This window comes from Falco punctatus (assembly GCF_963210335.1).
Source record: "Falco punctatus genome assembly, chromosome: 16".
In the NCBI taxonomy this organism is placed as follows: Eukaryota; Metazoa; Chordata; class Aves; order Falconiformes; family Falconidae; genus Falco; species Falco punctatus.
Window position 1 is genome coordinate 7870070 of NC_137596.1, and position 18119 is coordinate 7888188.

The 18119-nt window shown below is 40.8% G+C and overlaps 2 long non-coding RNA genes across 2 annotated transcripts in view; both read right to left on the reverse strand.

Moving 5' to 3' along the window:
• Positions 1–15103, reverse strand: part of LOC308054123 — a 136654-nt gene extending 121551 nt beyond the window's left edge. Inside the window, exon 1 of the long non-coding RNA XR_013923975.1 lies at positions 14998–15103. This is a non-coding gene — a long non-coding RNA (uncharacterized lncRNA). The remainder of the gene's footprint in view (positions 1–14997) is intronic.
• LOC308054124 lies at positions 4955–7241 on the reverse strand. Its single transcript, XR_013923976.1, has 2 exons — positions 7183–7241; positions 4955–5832 (listed from the first exon to the last, which is right to left on the reverse strand). It is a non-coding gene; the product is annotated as an uncharacterized lncRNA (long non-coding RNA).
• Positions 15104–18119: the final 3016 nt, after the last annotated feature.

Below are 18119 nucleotides of genomic sequence, written 5' to 3' on the forward strand. Positions count from 1 at the left end.
TGGTCACCATCTTGCCCATAAATATTACCCAAAACACTTTATTTCCTGCAGAGATAAGAATATCTCCCATGTTTATAAGTTCCACATTGAAATCAATATGGTCTGCATTTAAAATGCACACACAAACATGCATCTAGCTATCTATATATACACGCTATGTGTTTAAATACATACCATATATGTAGTATATATTTCCATATTGTGCAGGATTAAGTGCATATTTCCACTGAAAAATAAATAAATAAACAACTAGCAATTTCTCAATTTCTTCCTGCTGTGTGGCAGTGGTGAAAATTGCTTAGAAATAAGACTATTATAAATATTCTATATATAACTGCAAATTGTGGAGAAGCAGGGGAAAAGGGGAGAAGGTTTGTATGTTTGAAAAATGTGAATACAAAGGAGGGCATAGAAACATATCCAGCCATTTCCACCTCGGTGCTATTTATAGCTATAGTATTACGAGGTGTTTGTTTAAAGGGGCACTGGCACAGTATGGAAGGACCTAGTCCTCCTTCAAGGAGGCATGCAAACAATATTAACTTGGCAAAAGAAAGGCGTACTAGTCTGGCCTGAAAAATTGTGGCTGTTCTTGCTTTTCCCCCCATGACTATAAGAATTGAAGTTCTAAACTGTATTTGCTTCCTCATTAACACTTTTATTCCTCTAGCCTGAGGAGCTGGCTCACTGATTCTGGGGTCGGGCCCCAAACTGAAAAGAGAAGAAACAGGGAAATTAGCAAACACTTCTGCCACCACCCTTCCCACATTTCCCTTCTTTGCAGCAGACATTGGCAAGAGAGTCAAATTTCAAAATGTTCTGGTTAGCTCCACAGTTGATTGAAAGTAAAAATGAAAAATATTCACTTGAACACTGCCAATTCTTCTGTGAATGTATTTAGTTTTGAAATTCAGTAGAAATATTGAAATAATTGGGATAAAAAAATTCAACCAGCTCCTTAGAGAGTACTTTGCTTCTGAAGAGTTATGGTACAAACCCCTGAAGAACTCTCTATTGTTCCCTTGTGAGATGCCATATGGAGTAGGAGGGATGGGAACTCAAGGGAAGAGTTATGACAATGAAAACAAAAACATAAATAAAATAAAGGAAGTTCTGTGTTCTCTGCAGGGACATGACGAAGGACTCACCATTCCAGCCACAAGAAATTTCTGCTCCTTGAGCAGTGCATGGATAAGATGGCAACAGCATGGGGGGTTCTTTCAGTCCTGAGTTTTCACAGAGAATGTGGAGGCCAGCAAGTGAACGAGCCTCCCTGGAGGCCCACCGGACGAGTTTGCCATGCTCTAGTCAGCACTTTGCCAGCTCAGCCCCACTGGCCGGACAAGTTCTGTATGTTTTTATTCATAATAGGGAATTGTGGCTGCCCCATGACAAGAATAAGATGTTCTCCCACACTCCTTTGGGAAGATGTTGAATCAGGGATCCTGGTTTGTATATGCAGCCATAACCGGAGTGAAAGGCTGTTGCAGAGTACCCTGTGCTGCTCACTGCAGAGGGGAGACTGTTCCTTGCTCTCCTGGAAGCCTGCAGAGAGTGACGGCCAAGGAGCCCCTCATAAGGCTGCTGTGTTGGAGCCTGTCAAATATTTCCAGTTGCAATGTGCTCTTCCCGTGCTTGCTGGAGTGCAGGTCCTTACACAGCACTCCAGCCCGTTAACTCCTAGCTCACAGGCATGAAATTTGCTTTCAGACCTATTGACGCTAGCAGAAAACACGTTAGTAATGAAAACACCCATTCCTCCAACAACAACTGCAATATGGCAATGAATATCTCAGTTCACTTTTAAGAGGCTATCTGTTTTGTAATTGCAGCTGATAGCTTTTCTAATAAGCTTATAAAACCTATCTGAAAGAAAATGTTGGGCCTCAGCCTCCTCTCGATTAATTCAATGCAAAGTGGGAGGGAACACAGTGAGGCATGTGGGGCAGGCTCACAGCAGCTGAATTCGGGACAGCATTAATGGGAGACGAACCCCCCCACATGTGCCCGGCAGAGCCAACTGGTGCAGGAGCCGGGACCCTTCCTGTGGGTGGATGGGGGTTTCGCTGCGGCAGGAGCAGGTCTCGGGTGGGGGCAGACAGCAACACCTCTGCACCACTCCTCTGTCTCCCCCTTCTTTCCAAAACTTGAGCTTCACACATGATTTTGTTAAGGCTACTGGGCCACCAATTCTAACAGCCTTGTTTCCTCTCTCCCCAGCGGGCTTGTTGACACACAAAAGCTGTCCTGCTTTGGCTCCGCAGTATAGCCTGGAAACAGAGTAAAGGCATGCCTATGGGTAGGGGAGAGAGTTGCAGCAGTATAAATTACTTTTACACTGGTACACACTGTGTACTCTGCTGTGCTGCTGTTACTGTTTTGGTGAAAACAATGCTTATGTCTATATAAAAACTGCATAGAAATCTAGTCATAAAACAACAGCTATCAGATTCTGTGCTTAATTATATGTTTTAATTGTTTAACTGCAGGGACATTTGGCAGTCAAATACACACACACACACACAAAAGACTTGCAAGAGGTTGAATCAACCTGAGAAAATAAAATATCCTACGAAATGCTTGATATATTGTTTCTTTGATAAGTTCAAACAAGTGTGACTCACTATACAACCATTCTATCAATTCTGAACAAAAAACTGCATGGGATTATTATGCTTTTAATCCAAAGAGCTGGGTATTTGGAATTCCTCAAGCCCTTTGTGGTGTCATATTAGCTAGGCCAGTCTCTCATGAAAAGAATGTATTGTTGAATAGAGTTGAGTCCGGATCTCTGCTCCATTGGGTTGATAAAATGGCAGTTGATTTAAAAAGAACCAGCTTGTCTGGAGAAAGGATTAGCAGATTAAGGGACTGCATGTAATTTTTTTTTATGTAATGTAAAGTTACATTTCATAACTAAAAGGGATTAATTAAAACGTTAATAGAAGGAGAGATGTTATTTTTCCAGGGACAAATGCCTCACCACACATATGAACATTCACTTTAGTTGCTGCTGCCTCAACAGTAGGAAATGAAATGCTATTCTCTGCAAGTAAGAGTTGACACAGAAAAGAAAGACAAGAGGTTTGTGTGGTGGCTCAGCATTTTATTTTCCTGTTGCACTGATCTGGATTTTAAAACAGAAAAAAAATTCCCTGTGCAGCTATATATACACACACACACACATCACACGCATGCATATTTTATCCCAATCCTTTTTTACTTGCATTGAAGAATAAAGCAAAACTATTTTGCCTAATACATTTTCTGGTCTATATGATACTTTTCTTTCTGTGCTTTGTTTCTGCTTTGGGAGATCTGATTCTGCTTCCCTGCATGTACATTTTCAGTGAGTTAATAACAGTTTTGCAGTAGGGAAAGGTGGACAGGACTGTTAGCGTCCTGTTCTGCACTTTGCAGGAAAGTTGCAAATCTTGGCCATAAAAGCCTTACCTGAGTACAGTTTTAGCACTGTTTATATTGAAAAGTTCAAAGTAAATCACACCGGGAGGATGTGGCAAGAAGCTGTCAGATTTACTGCCTGTGTCACAAAGTTTCAGCTTGTCTTAAAATCCTGGTTTGGGGCTTTGTTTTGTTCTGGTTTCTTTTCTTTCCTAGGAATGAATTTTTTGGCTCTTGAATTTTGGACTCCTCAGGTTTCTTTGACGCTTTAGTGAAGTGATCCAGGGGCACTAAGCAAATCTAGGCTGGGTCCCTGCCCTGGGAGGAGGCATCCGGCAGTGTTGAGGTGCTGGCCAGGGCAAGCATGGCAGGCAGCCCACAGCCCCTGCACCAGGACCCCCAGCGCTGCACCCCACAGGCATCCCCTGCACCCCCAAGATACCTACTCTCTCACCTTGTCCTCTGTGTCAGCTGAGGATGGGCTGCTTCTCAAACTGGACAAATGCCACTTGTCTGCTTCTTTTAAAAAAAACCCAGCCATAAATCAAAATTCATTGTTATTTTCAGTCCTTTCCCAACTGGGAAAATAATTCAAGAATCATGCAGGAGTCTCATCCCCCCTATTAAGAATAACCACAAATAATCTCCCTCAGTCTGTCATTTATTGCTAGCACTTAAATATACCTGTGCAATAAATTTTAATTGAGTGTTATAAACTTGTTCAATGACTGCCTTCAGCATTTATGTACAGATGTGCATTGATGATGCCATATTGCCACTAGGAGAAATTTCAATCCACTCTTAAACTGCCCTTCCTCTCACAAAAATTTGGATGTGACAATATGCTGTAATAAAAACTATGTGTTGTCATATTTATTTAGTCCAATGTCTAACCTGTCACAGTGATCTGACACTGATAATCAATTTTTTCAGAAGAAAGTACATATGTCCTCCTGCATCGCAATGGAAAACCTTAATGAGGAAGTTTCCTCCCTGTCCTTTGCTCAGTCACCATTTAAACTATGCCCCAAAGTAGGAGGGTTGGTGCTGGTTCTTTTCTAAGAATAGCGTCCCACCCATTTTACTGCAGATGTTTCCATTCACTGTACGAATGTTCAATGAATTTTTCAATCCCACCAGATTCCTGGCCTCAGCCATGTCAAGAGACAAAGGACTCCACAGGATTTTTGTAAACTGTACAAAACCCAGTTCTTTTTAACCATTTTGAATGTACTGCAATCCACCTTCTCTGCTCCTTTTATTATTTACTTCTATGCTCTCTCATCTGAACAATCTCTTTCAAGAAATTATTCTTTGGAGAACCTTTGCAGGCGTCTAATTATTTCTGTTGTCCATCTCCCAGCTGTTTCTATTTATTCAGTATCATACTTGTGTAGGAGTGACCAATATCATGGGACGCTGATATAATATCTTTATATTTTCAATATCACGTTCCATGCTAGTTGGTGTTTTTTCCTACCACTTCACTGGTGTTTTTCTTAGCCACTGCTGTAAACTGAACAGTGATACCATTGAACTGTTCTGTTACAGACCTCTTTTTTTTTTTTTTTCCCACTTCAGTGATAACTTAGATAGATATGGGCTGTCCAAATACTCTTTTGAAGAGTCCCTTGGAGTTGTCAGCCAGGAATTTCCACCCTGCCCCTCACATTTCCTTCTTATTATGTAGGGTTCCATTAAAAACATTTAGCCACCTCCAGCTTAGCCCAAACCAGCTTTTCCTGCCTTGATTTTCACTTTTCCAACTCAACAGTAAGTATATTCAAGCAGCTACAGAACCCAAGGCACAGCACTAATCTTTTGCTGTGTTAAAAACGACTATTTACTTCCCATCTTGTGGGGTGGGGGCAGGGAGGGGGGCAGAGGGGCTTTTCACTCACATCTAACCCACAGCAGTGCTTTACCAGTCAGCCCTTAGGTACTTGGCTTCCTTAGTAGCCTCTTGTAGGCACTTTGTCCAAAGACTTTCTGCATGTCTATATAAATTATGTCAACCTGTTCTCCTTTATTCACTAGTTTGATGACCTGTTCCCAAGTGTCTGTTATAGAGACATGAATTCCCTTTACAGGAGTTGCATTGGTTCATCTGTATCATATCAAGTAGTTGTGACCAAATTCTATTTCAAAAAATCTCTTCGTTCAGCCTGCCCAGCACTTAATTAAGCCTTGCTGATCTGCAATATGCAGGATGAACGTTTCCAAAGAGGCAGTTTTTGCAGGCTTCCTATAGACCAGCTGATTTGAGAAGGATTATCACTTTTTTTCCCAATAGCTCAGTCATGTCTTTCACAGATTACAGGTGTGCGCTTTTTGGTCCTTGTAACTTCTTGCTCTTCTACTGTTCGTATTGCAGCAGCAGGTAGGATCCATAAATCAGGCCTCCAGTGCTGAATGTTGCACAGCAGCAACCTGAAAGACACCGTCCATCTCACCCCTCCATCCCTGTGTCACTGCTTCCTTCTCTGTCGCTGCATTGCCTCTTCCCCTACTATTCACTGTCATAAGATTTAATAGGTAGGTATGGCTTTTATTTGTCTGCAACACTGTTACTTTCCTTAAGTGTTCTTCTAACCTTCCTCAAGTGTAACAAATATTTCCTTTGCAGTTCCACTGTTTCTAGCAAATCAATAAATTCTCTGCAAGTTGTTTGCATCTTTATGTGTTCTTCAAATTCCCCATTAGCCTTCCTAATTTCCATCTTGCATTTTAGCCAGCATTGTTTATATCCTATTCTGCTAACATCACTATGGTTGGTTTTCCATTTTCTGGCCACATTTGTACTGGGAAAAACACAGTCTGATGGGATTATTACCCCTTTTTAAAGTGCTGCCGAAGTATAAGGGATGAATGGCTGACAGCATCAACACTACATTCAAATTGTCTGGTACAATCCACTGCAGAGATGTTGGAGAAGTACAAAGTAACAGTAGAAATTTGTGGATTATTATTAATTAGATCAGTCCTCCCTTTATCACATAACCTGTAGGAGTCAGATTTCTTCCATCTTGGAGCCAGAATAACAGCAGTAACCTTAGGGTTAAAGCTTTCTGCGGCTCTTCAGAGCACCAGGAAAAGGCTTCAGCATATCCTTATATCATTTTATGCAAGCCAGACAAGGTGATTTATAAGTTATTCTCCCTGAGCTTCAATTAATTTCACTTAGGACATTTTCACAGTTGTACAATAAATGTTTAAATGAAGATGTTTCCCTGCTCCCCACCCTGGCATGGAATGGAACTGAATATTAACTGGTTATTGGGTGCCATTCATGGCCTGTGCAATTACAGATAAGAACATCGATCTGGCAGGAAAACAAATTGGCTTTTAAAAGAGGGTGGTTTGGATCTGACAGGTTAAGATGATTAGGCAACCCTCTAATGGATTCTGTATATTAATCCTGGATACACACAGGAAGCAGACATCCACCCCACTCCTGGGTACCAGACAATTATTGCCCTCATGCCGGAAACCCAACTTGCAAATTACCTACTAGGTTTCAGGCCAGTTGTTTGCTCCCTAAATTAACCTTCTCGGTTATCTTGTTGCAATGGAAGTTTATAGTACTGTGTAGATACAGCAATATTTTAAAAGAAATTTAGAGCAGGTGACACTATCTAATGACTTTTCTCAGGAATACCCCATGCCACACGGACATTGTTATCTGGTTGGATTCTCAAGAAAAGAGAGGGCTTTGCTACAGTTTTTAGGCACACAGACAAACAGGCCGTTCTGACAGGGGTCTGTGGGGTCTGTCATTACCTTAGAATTTAGAGAAGGCCATCGCTGCGGTTGTGAGAGAGAAATCAGAAGTATCACACTTCCTCTATCTTTTCCATGGCCCACAGCAAAATCACATGGCCTTTCTTCGTCCCATTTGTCTTCAGGGAGTGACAAGTCATGGGAGAGGCAGGGAAGATAGAAATTGTCCCTATTTACTAGGGAAGATAGAAGATAGAAGATAGAAATTGTCAAGAAAATCGGAGTTTTGTGAAAACTGCCAGCTTGCAAAATCAAACTATTTCCCAGGGAGGGACATAACCCAGGGAACCCTCTCTGGTTTCCAAATACAACCCTGGAGAGCTGCTGAAAACTCTGACTCTCAGGCTGGAGAAACCCACCAGTAAAGCTGATTGCCTGGGACCTCTGGGTTTTCACAGCAGTAAAAAATGGAGCTGCCCTTGGGATTAATTCCAAATAAGGGAGGACACTAGACTCTGGGATTTTTATTCCCTAATAAAGTATGAAGTTACCAAAATAATAAAAACTTTTGGGGACATGAATTACCACCCTCCTCCCAGATCATAATGAAAAACCAAGTGTGTAGGTATATATATATTCTGGAAAAGTGAGATTCTGGAGCTTTAAATATAACAGAGAGTATTAACTGTTCTTTAGGAGAAACTCTGTAATGCACAAGCTCAAGCATGGCTACCAGCAGCCGTACCTTTGGCAGCCATACCAAGGCATTGTTCTAGTTACTCAGCTCTATTTGGATTTAACCAGACTAAACTATACCCACACTGTGTCTGCACTCACCAAAAATGTGACTACAACAAAGATTGGTCTGAAAACAACCGATCTATAGTTCTGCACAACTCCTGGGTAGGACAATCAATTTTATGCGTTTCTTGTCTTCAGAAAGGTCACTAGCCATGTTATTAATGTGCTACAAATACAGGCTGCAGATTTCCTTTGCAATTGCTGGCTGGTCTAGTTTTTCATTTTCCCACAAAGCAGAGATGTCTTCTCACTTGCAAATATTCTGTCATGAAGGTATGACCCTCTTACTGTAAGGGCTCAAGAAATTGAATGAAAACTACCCTAGACATCTTAGTAATATTATTCACAAGACTCAAGAATGGTGTTTACATACAGATACCTTAGTTACTGATGGTGGTCACATTAGTATCAAGGGTCCCACTTCAACCTGAACAGAATTATACATACAGATGGCTTTCTGTCAGGGATAAATTTGGCCCAGACTGGCAATTGTATCATATGGAGAATTGAGTTTCTTGATCATGACACTAGGCTTTAATTTGATAACTTAATCTCATACAGGAAGATATCCTGTTCCCAACTAAGTGACATTATCACTGCTACACTTTCTCTCTGCCCACCCACCCGCCCACCTCTCTCTCTCCAGTCTCCATTGGATTAGCAATACAGTCAGCAAAAAGGTTGCTATTTTGATTTTGATGATAGTCATAACGAAGCATGACTCGTCATAGGGGAACGTGAATTCTCATGACACCAAATATTCAGCAATCTCACTACAGCACATCAGGAATCAAATTCCTCATGGGGAGAAACCTCATGGAGAAAAACAAATCAGAAATAAAATATCATCAAATTGCTACTTTCCATTGCTTGAAATTCAGAACTGGGTTTATAACATTTTCATATCATTTGCAAGGTGGCTTGCTAGATTTCCTTCAAGTATTAACTTCTCCTATAAAGTAAAAAATACAAAGGGCTTGAATCTTTTTTTCCATATTCATATTTTTAAAATGAGAAATGCATTTAATGTTTTCTGTTAGGAAAACAGTAAGAAGGTGAAAAAGAATGAGGAAACATGGAAAACAATGGTACTCCATCTCTTCCCTCATTTTATGAACAATCTTGCTCAGAGTTCTGGAAAACCTAATGAAGTTGCAAAGACAAAAAGGTTCTGATTTTTTGTCCAGATTCCTCTCCTGTGTTGTGGGCCATCTGTAGCTACAATGAAAGACTTTTTCCACTCAGTTAATCCGGAGACTAAACCTTCCAAAACTCTCTACATGTTTTGTGTTAAGAATACATTGTGAGATCCTGTTATCGGTGTAGCTTGAGATACTGCAGTGACATAAAATCTTGCAGATAATACAAGCTGAGCTGCATTCAGAAAGCACCTGATAAAACCAGCAGAAAATCAGAAAATCCACTTTTTTGACCGAATGACCTCCTTGTCCCTCCCCAAATCTATCTCTAGTTCTTGACTTTTTGTGAGCAGTTTGGCTTTAGACTTGATCCAAAGCCCTTGAAATCATTTGAAAGATTCCTATTGACCTCAAAAAGTCTAACATCAATCCTGAAGACTACAAAGGAGCTGTTGCATCTTTAAAATACAAAGAAGAAGATTTGTGCCAGAAACATTTCTCATTTCACAGGTACAGCTGCCACTCGTCCCTTGGTATTTCCATAATGTTCTGGAAACTGCAGCATTTGACCACAAATCCCTATCTTGTCCTCAGTGGTAAACTTGAATTTAATCAGTATCTTATTCTGCTGTACTAAATACAGTGGCAGATTTACCAAAGAGGTAAACAAGAGAAGGATCAAACCCTTAATAAACACCTTTTGTTAAGTCTTTCAACTTAGCAGTGCAGCATGTGCCACTAAATAAATGGCTGCTCATTTGATATCAAAACATACAAAGTAGTTTTGGTGCAGAATAGTCACAAGGAAAGACCGATCATAAATTCTAGCAGCGAAATATGATCATGATAAAAACTACAAATGGACCCAAAAGGGGCTGCAGCAATTTAAGCCAGATTCATTAAAATGCCTGCACAATACTGCAGGCTTGGGAGTGTGCTGAGCTGGGCTTTAACCATGTAAATCACCCCACAGGGCTATAGCAGCTGAGTGTCTCAGCTCTTCATGGCAGTATGGGCAGAGTTCAAAATATCCACCTGAGTACACCGTGACATCAGTCAGGAACCTCTCTGATGGGCATCATCCTCATTGAGCTTCCTCACAGCACTTGCACAACTTCAGCATTGCTTCCAGGAGCATGGTTACTCTTTCTCTAGATTAAGTTCAGATTGGGCCTGATAGTTACCTAATATATTTTTTTAATTGAGCTGGACCATTTATACAAGTAGATCCAGCGCTCATGAAAGCAGGCCTATTGATCAAATCTGACCTATTTTCTTGGTCCACCCCCCACAATGTACCATGCAGCAGGAGCGACGCCACATGCCTGCACCGCCCTGCTCCATCAATATCCCTCATTTTCTCCAGCAATGACAAGATGCATATTCAGTGTTTGAGGCCTGTTCAGTCATTGATCTTATTAATAAAATTGTCAATGGGAATAAATTATTATCAATTGCGGAGACAGCTTTTGTAACACAGACACACAACCTAGACTCTGCTTTCTCATTTTTCAGAGACCATAGATCAGCCACCCATTGATAGCTGCCTTGGGTTTTAATTCTGCATATTCAAATGAAGACTGCAGAAATTAAACATAGTAACTGCATTTATCTATAAAGATCCTTGCATTGCTTAACCCTGTAGTATTTAAACATTTCAAAAGAGTTTAAACTATCCCAAATATCTTGATAAAGAAAAAGTTTATTAACTTCCTTTAACAGAGTTGGGCACAAACACACCAAGGGACTCAAAAATTCCACAGAAAAGCCAGGGTCAGAATTCAGATTTCCTGAAAACATAAGCTAGAGTTTTAACTTTTGCTCCTTATTCCATACAGTGTTGGTTTTTTGAAGGGAAGTATTGGGGAAAAAACAAGGCTGTTCAGTACAGCTTCACAGCCCTGTTCCAGGCCAGGCCCCATGGTCATCCAAGCCTTCTATAATATATTTCTTTATTGAAAACCAGCACCCATATTCTGAGGAATTGAAGTCAACATTCTGTGTGACACTCTTTCCTCCGAAATAATATTGCAGAAAATCGGTATTTATCAGAAGAGATTAATTGAATCCCAACAGTACTGTACATCAAATGAAGGAACAGGGCCCCTATTTATCTCTTAAAGTTCTGAAAATGAAAAACATCTAATCACTAGTTCCCTTTGATGAATGCCTCATTGTTCGCCTCTATGGAGAGGCATTTCATATGGCACTGGCAATACACTGTTGCTGGGGGGTGGTGGTGGTGGTGGTGCAAGATTGCTTTGAGAATTTACGTACAATTACATTTATGTCCAACCAGAAAGTATAAGTTTCCATGATACAGTATTTTCTTCTTGTTTTTTTTTTTCTTCCCTCCCAAGAAAAAAAATTGTTCCTGAGGTGGAGCAAGCGGAAACTAATACAATTAAATACTTTGCTTTGCCTGCCAAGGACATTTGACTGCTACTGTGCTACATCAGGTATGTAATGAAAGGCAAATGACAACGAATCTTAATGTGGTGGGGAGCTTGGGTAACTGTAGTTTTATGTCAGGGATAGCTTGCTAGAGAAAAGCTGCATTGTATCTAGGATTAGCAGAACTGCAGGATTTCATTAATGACCGAACAGCTTTTTAGCAAAACAAAGATAGTTAGGGAGTAAAAAGAGAACATGACTAGAATGTGTACCACTAATTGGAAATGTATATTATCTTCACTTTGTTAGGGAGGAGGCACCGGGGTGCTCTATATTGTCATCTGGAGAATGTCAATTCTTACAAAAGTTTTTCCCAGGTTGGGATGCTGGACTATGAGGCAGCAACAGTTGGAAATGACGGGGTTTAAAGTAGACACATTTAACAGGAAACATACTGGAGTCAGATGGGAAATGGGTTCCCATCCTGCCAGTGTTGGAGATTGCAAATCTCCACCTCTTCACCCTCCTGAACCAAGAAGAAAGGGACAACCTCAGCAGGTTTCACACACAGATTGGATTTCCGCCTTTTAAAAAACCATTCCTCTCTTTTCAGACTATAAATTATATTTGCAAAATGGAGTGGCCTTTCAGACCAGAAAAGTAGACTTCCTCTTGGATAGCTACACTTTTTTCAGACTCATCAGCAACACTTTCTTACAGGCAGCTTCACTTCCAGTAAGTCATAATTTTCATTTGCAAAACAAACTTCACTGGAAAACTACAACTCTTATTCTACATGTATAGGACTTCGCAAAGTCTATTAAAACCAGCAAGAATTTCTGCACCACTCCTTCTGTACTGAGCTTTATATTGGCCTACATTTCTGAGTCTTTAATCCAGTCTGCTTCCACTGAACTCAGAGCATTTTTTTTTAACTTGCAGAAAATACAAGATGTCTATGGCCATATCCAGCAACTGTTTACTCAGGACAGTGAGAAAAATAAATGTAGAACAATAAACCCCTCCTTTTTGCAAAACCTGAAATTATTAATGGGACAGATCCTCTTGTACACTAAGCTCCCTTTTGCAGGGCTTGGGGGAGTGAAACTTAAACCCACTCAAATGCTTTTCTATATGGTCAAAATGGTGTAAAATAGCTCAAGTCAAATGACAATTAAGCTTATTACTTGAGACAGCTTTTTTTTTGTTTTTTTGGTGTTTTTTTTTTTAACTGCTTGCCCTTGACCACTAGGCATAAGGGAGGGGGGACGGGAGGGAGGGAGGGAGGAGAGACTCCTTAAGACAATTTTGAAACAGTCCAGTACTTTCCTGATCACTTTGCAAAGTTGAAATATGATTACAACCTTTTTGCATACAGAAAGAACCCATTTAAATGAAAAATTAGCTGCCTTAACAGGTCAAGCACATAGTTACATTAATGTTGTGTAGAACAATAAATCAACTTCGATCTCCAATTGAAAAAATGCTAATTTAGTTCAGTGATTCACTGATTGTACTTCCCGTGCGCCCCAGCGATAGAAATCTTTTCTTCTTATTTAATGCGAGACAGTGATTTGACGGCCCTCCTAATGGTGCTTGCAGACTATCAGCATTTCAGTGGAATTCTGATCATGGTTTTAATATTCCATGCAGCTTTGCCCCCTCTGATTTCATGCTGAAACATTAACAAGAGCTGACACTGGAGATTAGAAGCAGACAGCTGGAATGCCAGGTCTTTGTTGCAGCATGGACATGAGCCAACATCGTTCAACCGCAGCCAAGAGGGACCTGGGAAAGTCTTCTTAAGAAGGGGAGGTAGAAATGGGGAGACAAGGTAGTTTACTGAAGGGCATATACAAGTAGATAATTGCAGAGTCCTTTCATCTCTTAAAGCCAAATTCTAATCAATCCTGGTTTATTAAGGGGAAAGGGGGTCATTAAAGGTAAATTTTGCACTGAAAAAAAAAATCACCATTTAATCTCGGCAAGCATAAAAGTTTGCATAGAAAGCAACTGCATGTCCACAGCCACCTCTAATTTGTCTGCCTAACAATCGTGATTATTTGCAGTGCTTCTATTTGAAAATGTAGTGCCGGTCTCCTTTAAAAAAAGATTTAATCCACTTAGTTCCAGGTGAATAAATTGAGAAATAAAACTGGATTTATGTGCTGGTGCAGTGTGTGAACTGTAAATTCCCAGGCAAAAAGAAGGAGGTATTATAATGTAACATTCTTCTGTCTAATAAATTGTTTCCTGAGAACAGAAACCTAATAAAGATACATAATTTCATTCAAACCATGAAACAACTCTTACTCTTCACACATTCTTTAGAGAGAAACTTAGGGACAAGACAAGGGATGATTTATGGCAAAACTGTGGGTTTTGTGGGCTATTTTGTGTTAGTTTGGGTGGGGTGGTTGCTTTTAAATAAGAACTGAAGTGTAAAAGGTGTAGAGGACAAGCAGTGCAGATATCCAGGCAAACCCTGGCTGTGGTAAATTCAAACTAATAAGTCAAGAAAGAAATTTCAAATGAGGGCAGGACTGGGGGAAGCTTCTTTATATACCTGGAAAAGTGTGGTAGCCCAAGGAGCAGCGATCCCTCAGGCTGGGCTTGAGCAAGTGGTTTATCCCGTCTTGACAAAACATGTAACCTTAGGCAAGTCACTTAATTTCTGCATCTTCCCTTTAAGCTTCCTTCTCTCTTAAGGTCAATAACTTTCTCTTTTTCTACAGTGAGCCTCGATGGCTTGGCTTCTTTCAGCTCAAGCACACAGTAATACTGATTATTTCCTAAAAAAAACATTCTCTTTCTCACTACAGTTACCAGTTATTATGAAACTGAGTCAGGTCGCCTACTGTGCTGTGCTACCCAAACACATAGGAGCTTGCAGTCTAAAAAGTAGGGTCAGATGGAGGAGTGGTAGATGCAGATGAAGAGCCCAGTCCTGCAGCAGCTCCTGCCAGAGAGCAAACACGTCCAGGCACAGGCTCTCTCAACTCCGGTGACTTTGAGCTCGGGGGAAGGGGTTCACCGACAAGGGGATCTTTACAGAGTGGGGACTGTAGTGATTAATGTGATGACTGGCCTTTTATGTACTTATTTAATAATTCCCATCTGCCCCCTCTCACTAGCTGTTCCTCATTCCCGTCCTTTTCAATCTTAAAGAGACGCAGAATAATAAACAAAGAGCAAATATTTGCACTAATAATCAAAAGGTGATATACAGACTCAAAATATTAGTAAAGAGCGTGTGAATGGAAAGCATTCTCTTTAATATGTTTCGCTCATGTATTTCTTTCCACCAAAAGACATAAAACTACTTCCTGAAAATGATTTACAATTACTTTCTGCCTCCTTTGATTTCTGTACAAGCCTGGAACAACCCTCTGAGCCCTGTAGAGTCAGCTCAGATTTACAAATCCCATTGTTAATTATTAATCCTCATAACAGCACCCATCAGGTCAGCAATACAAGCATCAGTGGGTCTGCCGAGCAGATGGGTAAACTAAGGCACAGGGAAGAGTAAGGGCAGCCTCACCAGCAAGAATGCACCTCCTGCTCCTGCGATCATCAAGTGAAGGTGATGTGATGCAGGAGGTCCAGGATCAATCTGGGAGGATGAGTCTACAGGTCTGAGTGTGCACTTCATTTCCAGTTTGAATTTGCCTTGCTTGGTAACAGGCTTTTATGCTTATCTCTAGTTGATTAAATGGCCTTTTGGTGTCTAGCATTTTTTTCTCATGAATGTACCAGTGAAATGCCAGCATGGAGTAATCAAGTCATCTCTCTCTACTCTTTTTCCTAAATAGACAGCTTTTTCAGTCTATCACTGAGCGACATCGCCTTTATCCCTCAAAATACTTCTGTGACTCTTTATAAAAGCAATGTTCATATCAGAATTATATACAGTGCCACTTCTTGTAATGACTTTGTGTAAGGGTGGAAATACCCTTCCTCTTGCCTTCACATCTGCCTCCTTAGAGGACTGCATGAGAACTTGAGCCAAAGCCTCACGTGACAGCCTGCACTGAAGCAGTGTCTAGTCTGTCCCCCACAGCCTTCTCAAGCTCCCTTCCTGAACACCGTACCCCTCTGGAAGGCTTGCTGTGCACTCCTGCACAACGTTTGTGTTGCACTTTCAGTGGGCTGTGACCAGGACAGGGATAAACTAGAAAACTGTCAGCGCAGACACATTAGTGATATTTCTATGCCAGAAAATGCCTATTTAATACCAATACAAATAGTTCCTACAGCTCTAGACCTTGCTATCATACCTGAACTTTCTAGTCCAGTTCTGGCAAAGAATCTCCATCTCTTGCTGCCCTGTATGACCTTTCTACATCTTTCTGTTTGATCTGACTTCCCTCTGGCATTCTCCTTTCCACAGCCACACAATGCTCCTTGTGATGTCCAGGCCTCTGTTTTGGGATCTTCTGGGGAAATGTTTTGCTATGTAAATGCAGAACATTGTCATTGTAGTAGTGCCTCCTGTTGTATCGTCTTTCCTTCTGTTAATTGATTTGTTGTTGTCTAGACTTGAGCTCATCACAAGGAGGGCTAAGGCTCAGCATCTTTCCTTTGGAGCCAAGTCAATCTGTGAACCAAGTGGTGGGGCTCTAGACTGGATAGGGAACATGTTCTTGCAGATGTAAATGGCCTGGGAAGAGAAAGTAAAACTGAACTAGGTAATGAATGGAAATGGAATGGCCATCACTGAATCCACGAATGCCATTGACCTTTCTCAGATTTACATCATTATCTAAAGTTCACCAGAGACCTTCCATGCTTGTTATCATTAGCCCTCATTAGAACTCACTCTAGAAACATTAACAAGCTTCTGAAATGCTTGGCTAATTGCTTTAATAAGGCAATACCAATACTAAACGATAGTTCCCATGATTTAGTACAAGGCAGGGGCCCTTCAGGCTACGTCTTCTTGGGTTTTACATGCTGTGTTGGGGGGCCTAAGGGAGAAAAGAAAAAGACTTTACTTTCAAGGGTAAAGCACTCACACTAGACGTAAAATGCTCTGATGTTGCAGATTGCAGCTATATTTTAAGTAAGTGGGGCTACACCATGCTAGTCACTAGAGGATATGAACATTGTCTAGAAGATGACTGCATGGTCCTTCACCTAGAAATGCTTTGGCGCATGTAAGCAATCCAAATTTAGAATGGGAAGGTTGGTGAACTTCCAAAGCGAGCCATTTCTCATACAATTTTACAAAATAGATAACACAAATACTTACATTTCTCTGGGCTTGCTCCCCAGGCAGCACAAACTAGCACAGCTCAGCTTTACTCTGGCAGCATGTGCCTGATTCATACCAGGTAAGCATCTGGCCCATGAGCCCAAGCACTATTTCTTTTAAAGGTGGAGTACATTACTGGAGAACAAAGGTGGATCACGTGCAAAAACATACATGTCAGCACAGGCACACCAGACTGCTGTCATCCCTGAAATCACTTAGCAGTCATGCTCAGAGCCCATGAGTAAGCTAAAACACAAACTTGAAATGCATTGTTCCCCATAATCAGTGCTGGAAATAAACAGATGAACTGGGGAAGTTTCCTCCTTTTTTCTGCTACTGTCATGCTGGGTTGCATGTGGGAACATATTGTACTTCCCATGAGCTGTCAGCCCAGCTCCTTTCACCTGTACTGAGTCTAGACATCAACAAATATTTCTTTCTGTATGCTCCACCTGCACTCTCCTCAGTATGTGTTCCTCATTTCCATTAATACTCACAGGATGCTTCCAGGGGAGGCTACAGTCCTTCAGAAGGTTCTGCCACTATAAGAATGAACAACTTCTGTGCTACCTGTCACTTATCTTCTAAAATGGAAAGGTGAAACAGGTACTAGGAACCAGTACACCAACGTTATTTGTCTGCAAACTCACATCAGCTCTCATTTGCCAATTTGCATTCAATGCACAGACTTTGAATTGTTTTAAATGGGGAAAAAGGGAAAAAATACACCTAGAGCAAACATGAATATATATTTAATGATATTCAATAGCTCTAAATTTACTCAGATCAATCTCAGCAGAGAAAGGCTGACTGTTCAAACTTACAGTGACTTAAGCAAAATTGCATGAGGAAGCACAAGTACAGTTTCTATGGATTAGGAAAGGCTTGGGCCTCAGACTGCTCCCAGCTGTGCTATGGGCTTCTGGAACTGTGAACAAAAGCAAAGAGTCCGAGACTAAAATAATGGAAGGATTTTCTTCTGTGGATCTACGACTAAGCTTAAAAGGCCTCAAGAATCCTTCTGCCAGCCTCAGTCCATTTGTTGATCTGACTCTGAGCCTCCAGTTTTGGAAAAGTTATCTGTATAAGCATACGGGGAGTTTTGAAAAGCCAATAATTATTTAGAAACATATAAAACCCAAGACGAATCAAAAGAAAGCTAAAGGAAGGAGTCAGTGAGACTTTTTTCTTTTCCTTTAGCCATCTTCATAGGCTCAAATAAATCTCTGACTCCTGCTGATGATCTTCTAGAGTGGAATATTAACGTTTTTTTGTTTTTTGTTTTTTGGGTTTTTTTTACTTAGAAATAGAGGCACAGAGCAGCAGAAATGCAGTGACTAGTCCAGTGCCTCATCATGAGTCAGAATATTAATGAATGTCTGAAATATTAGCATCAATCCCCTTCATCA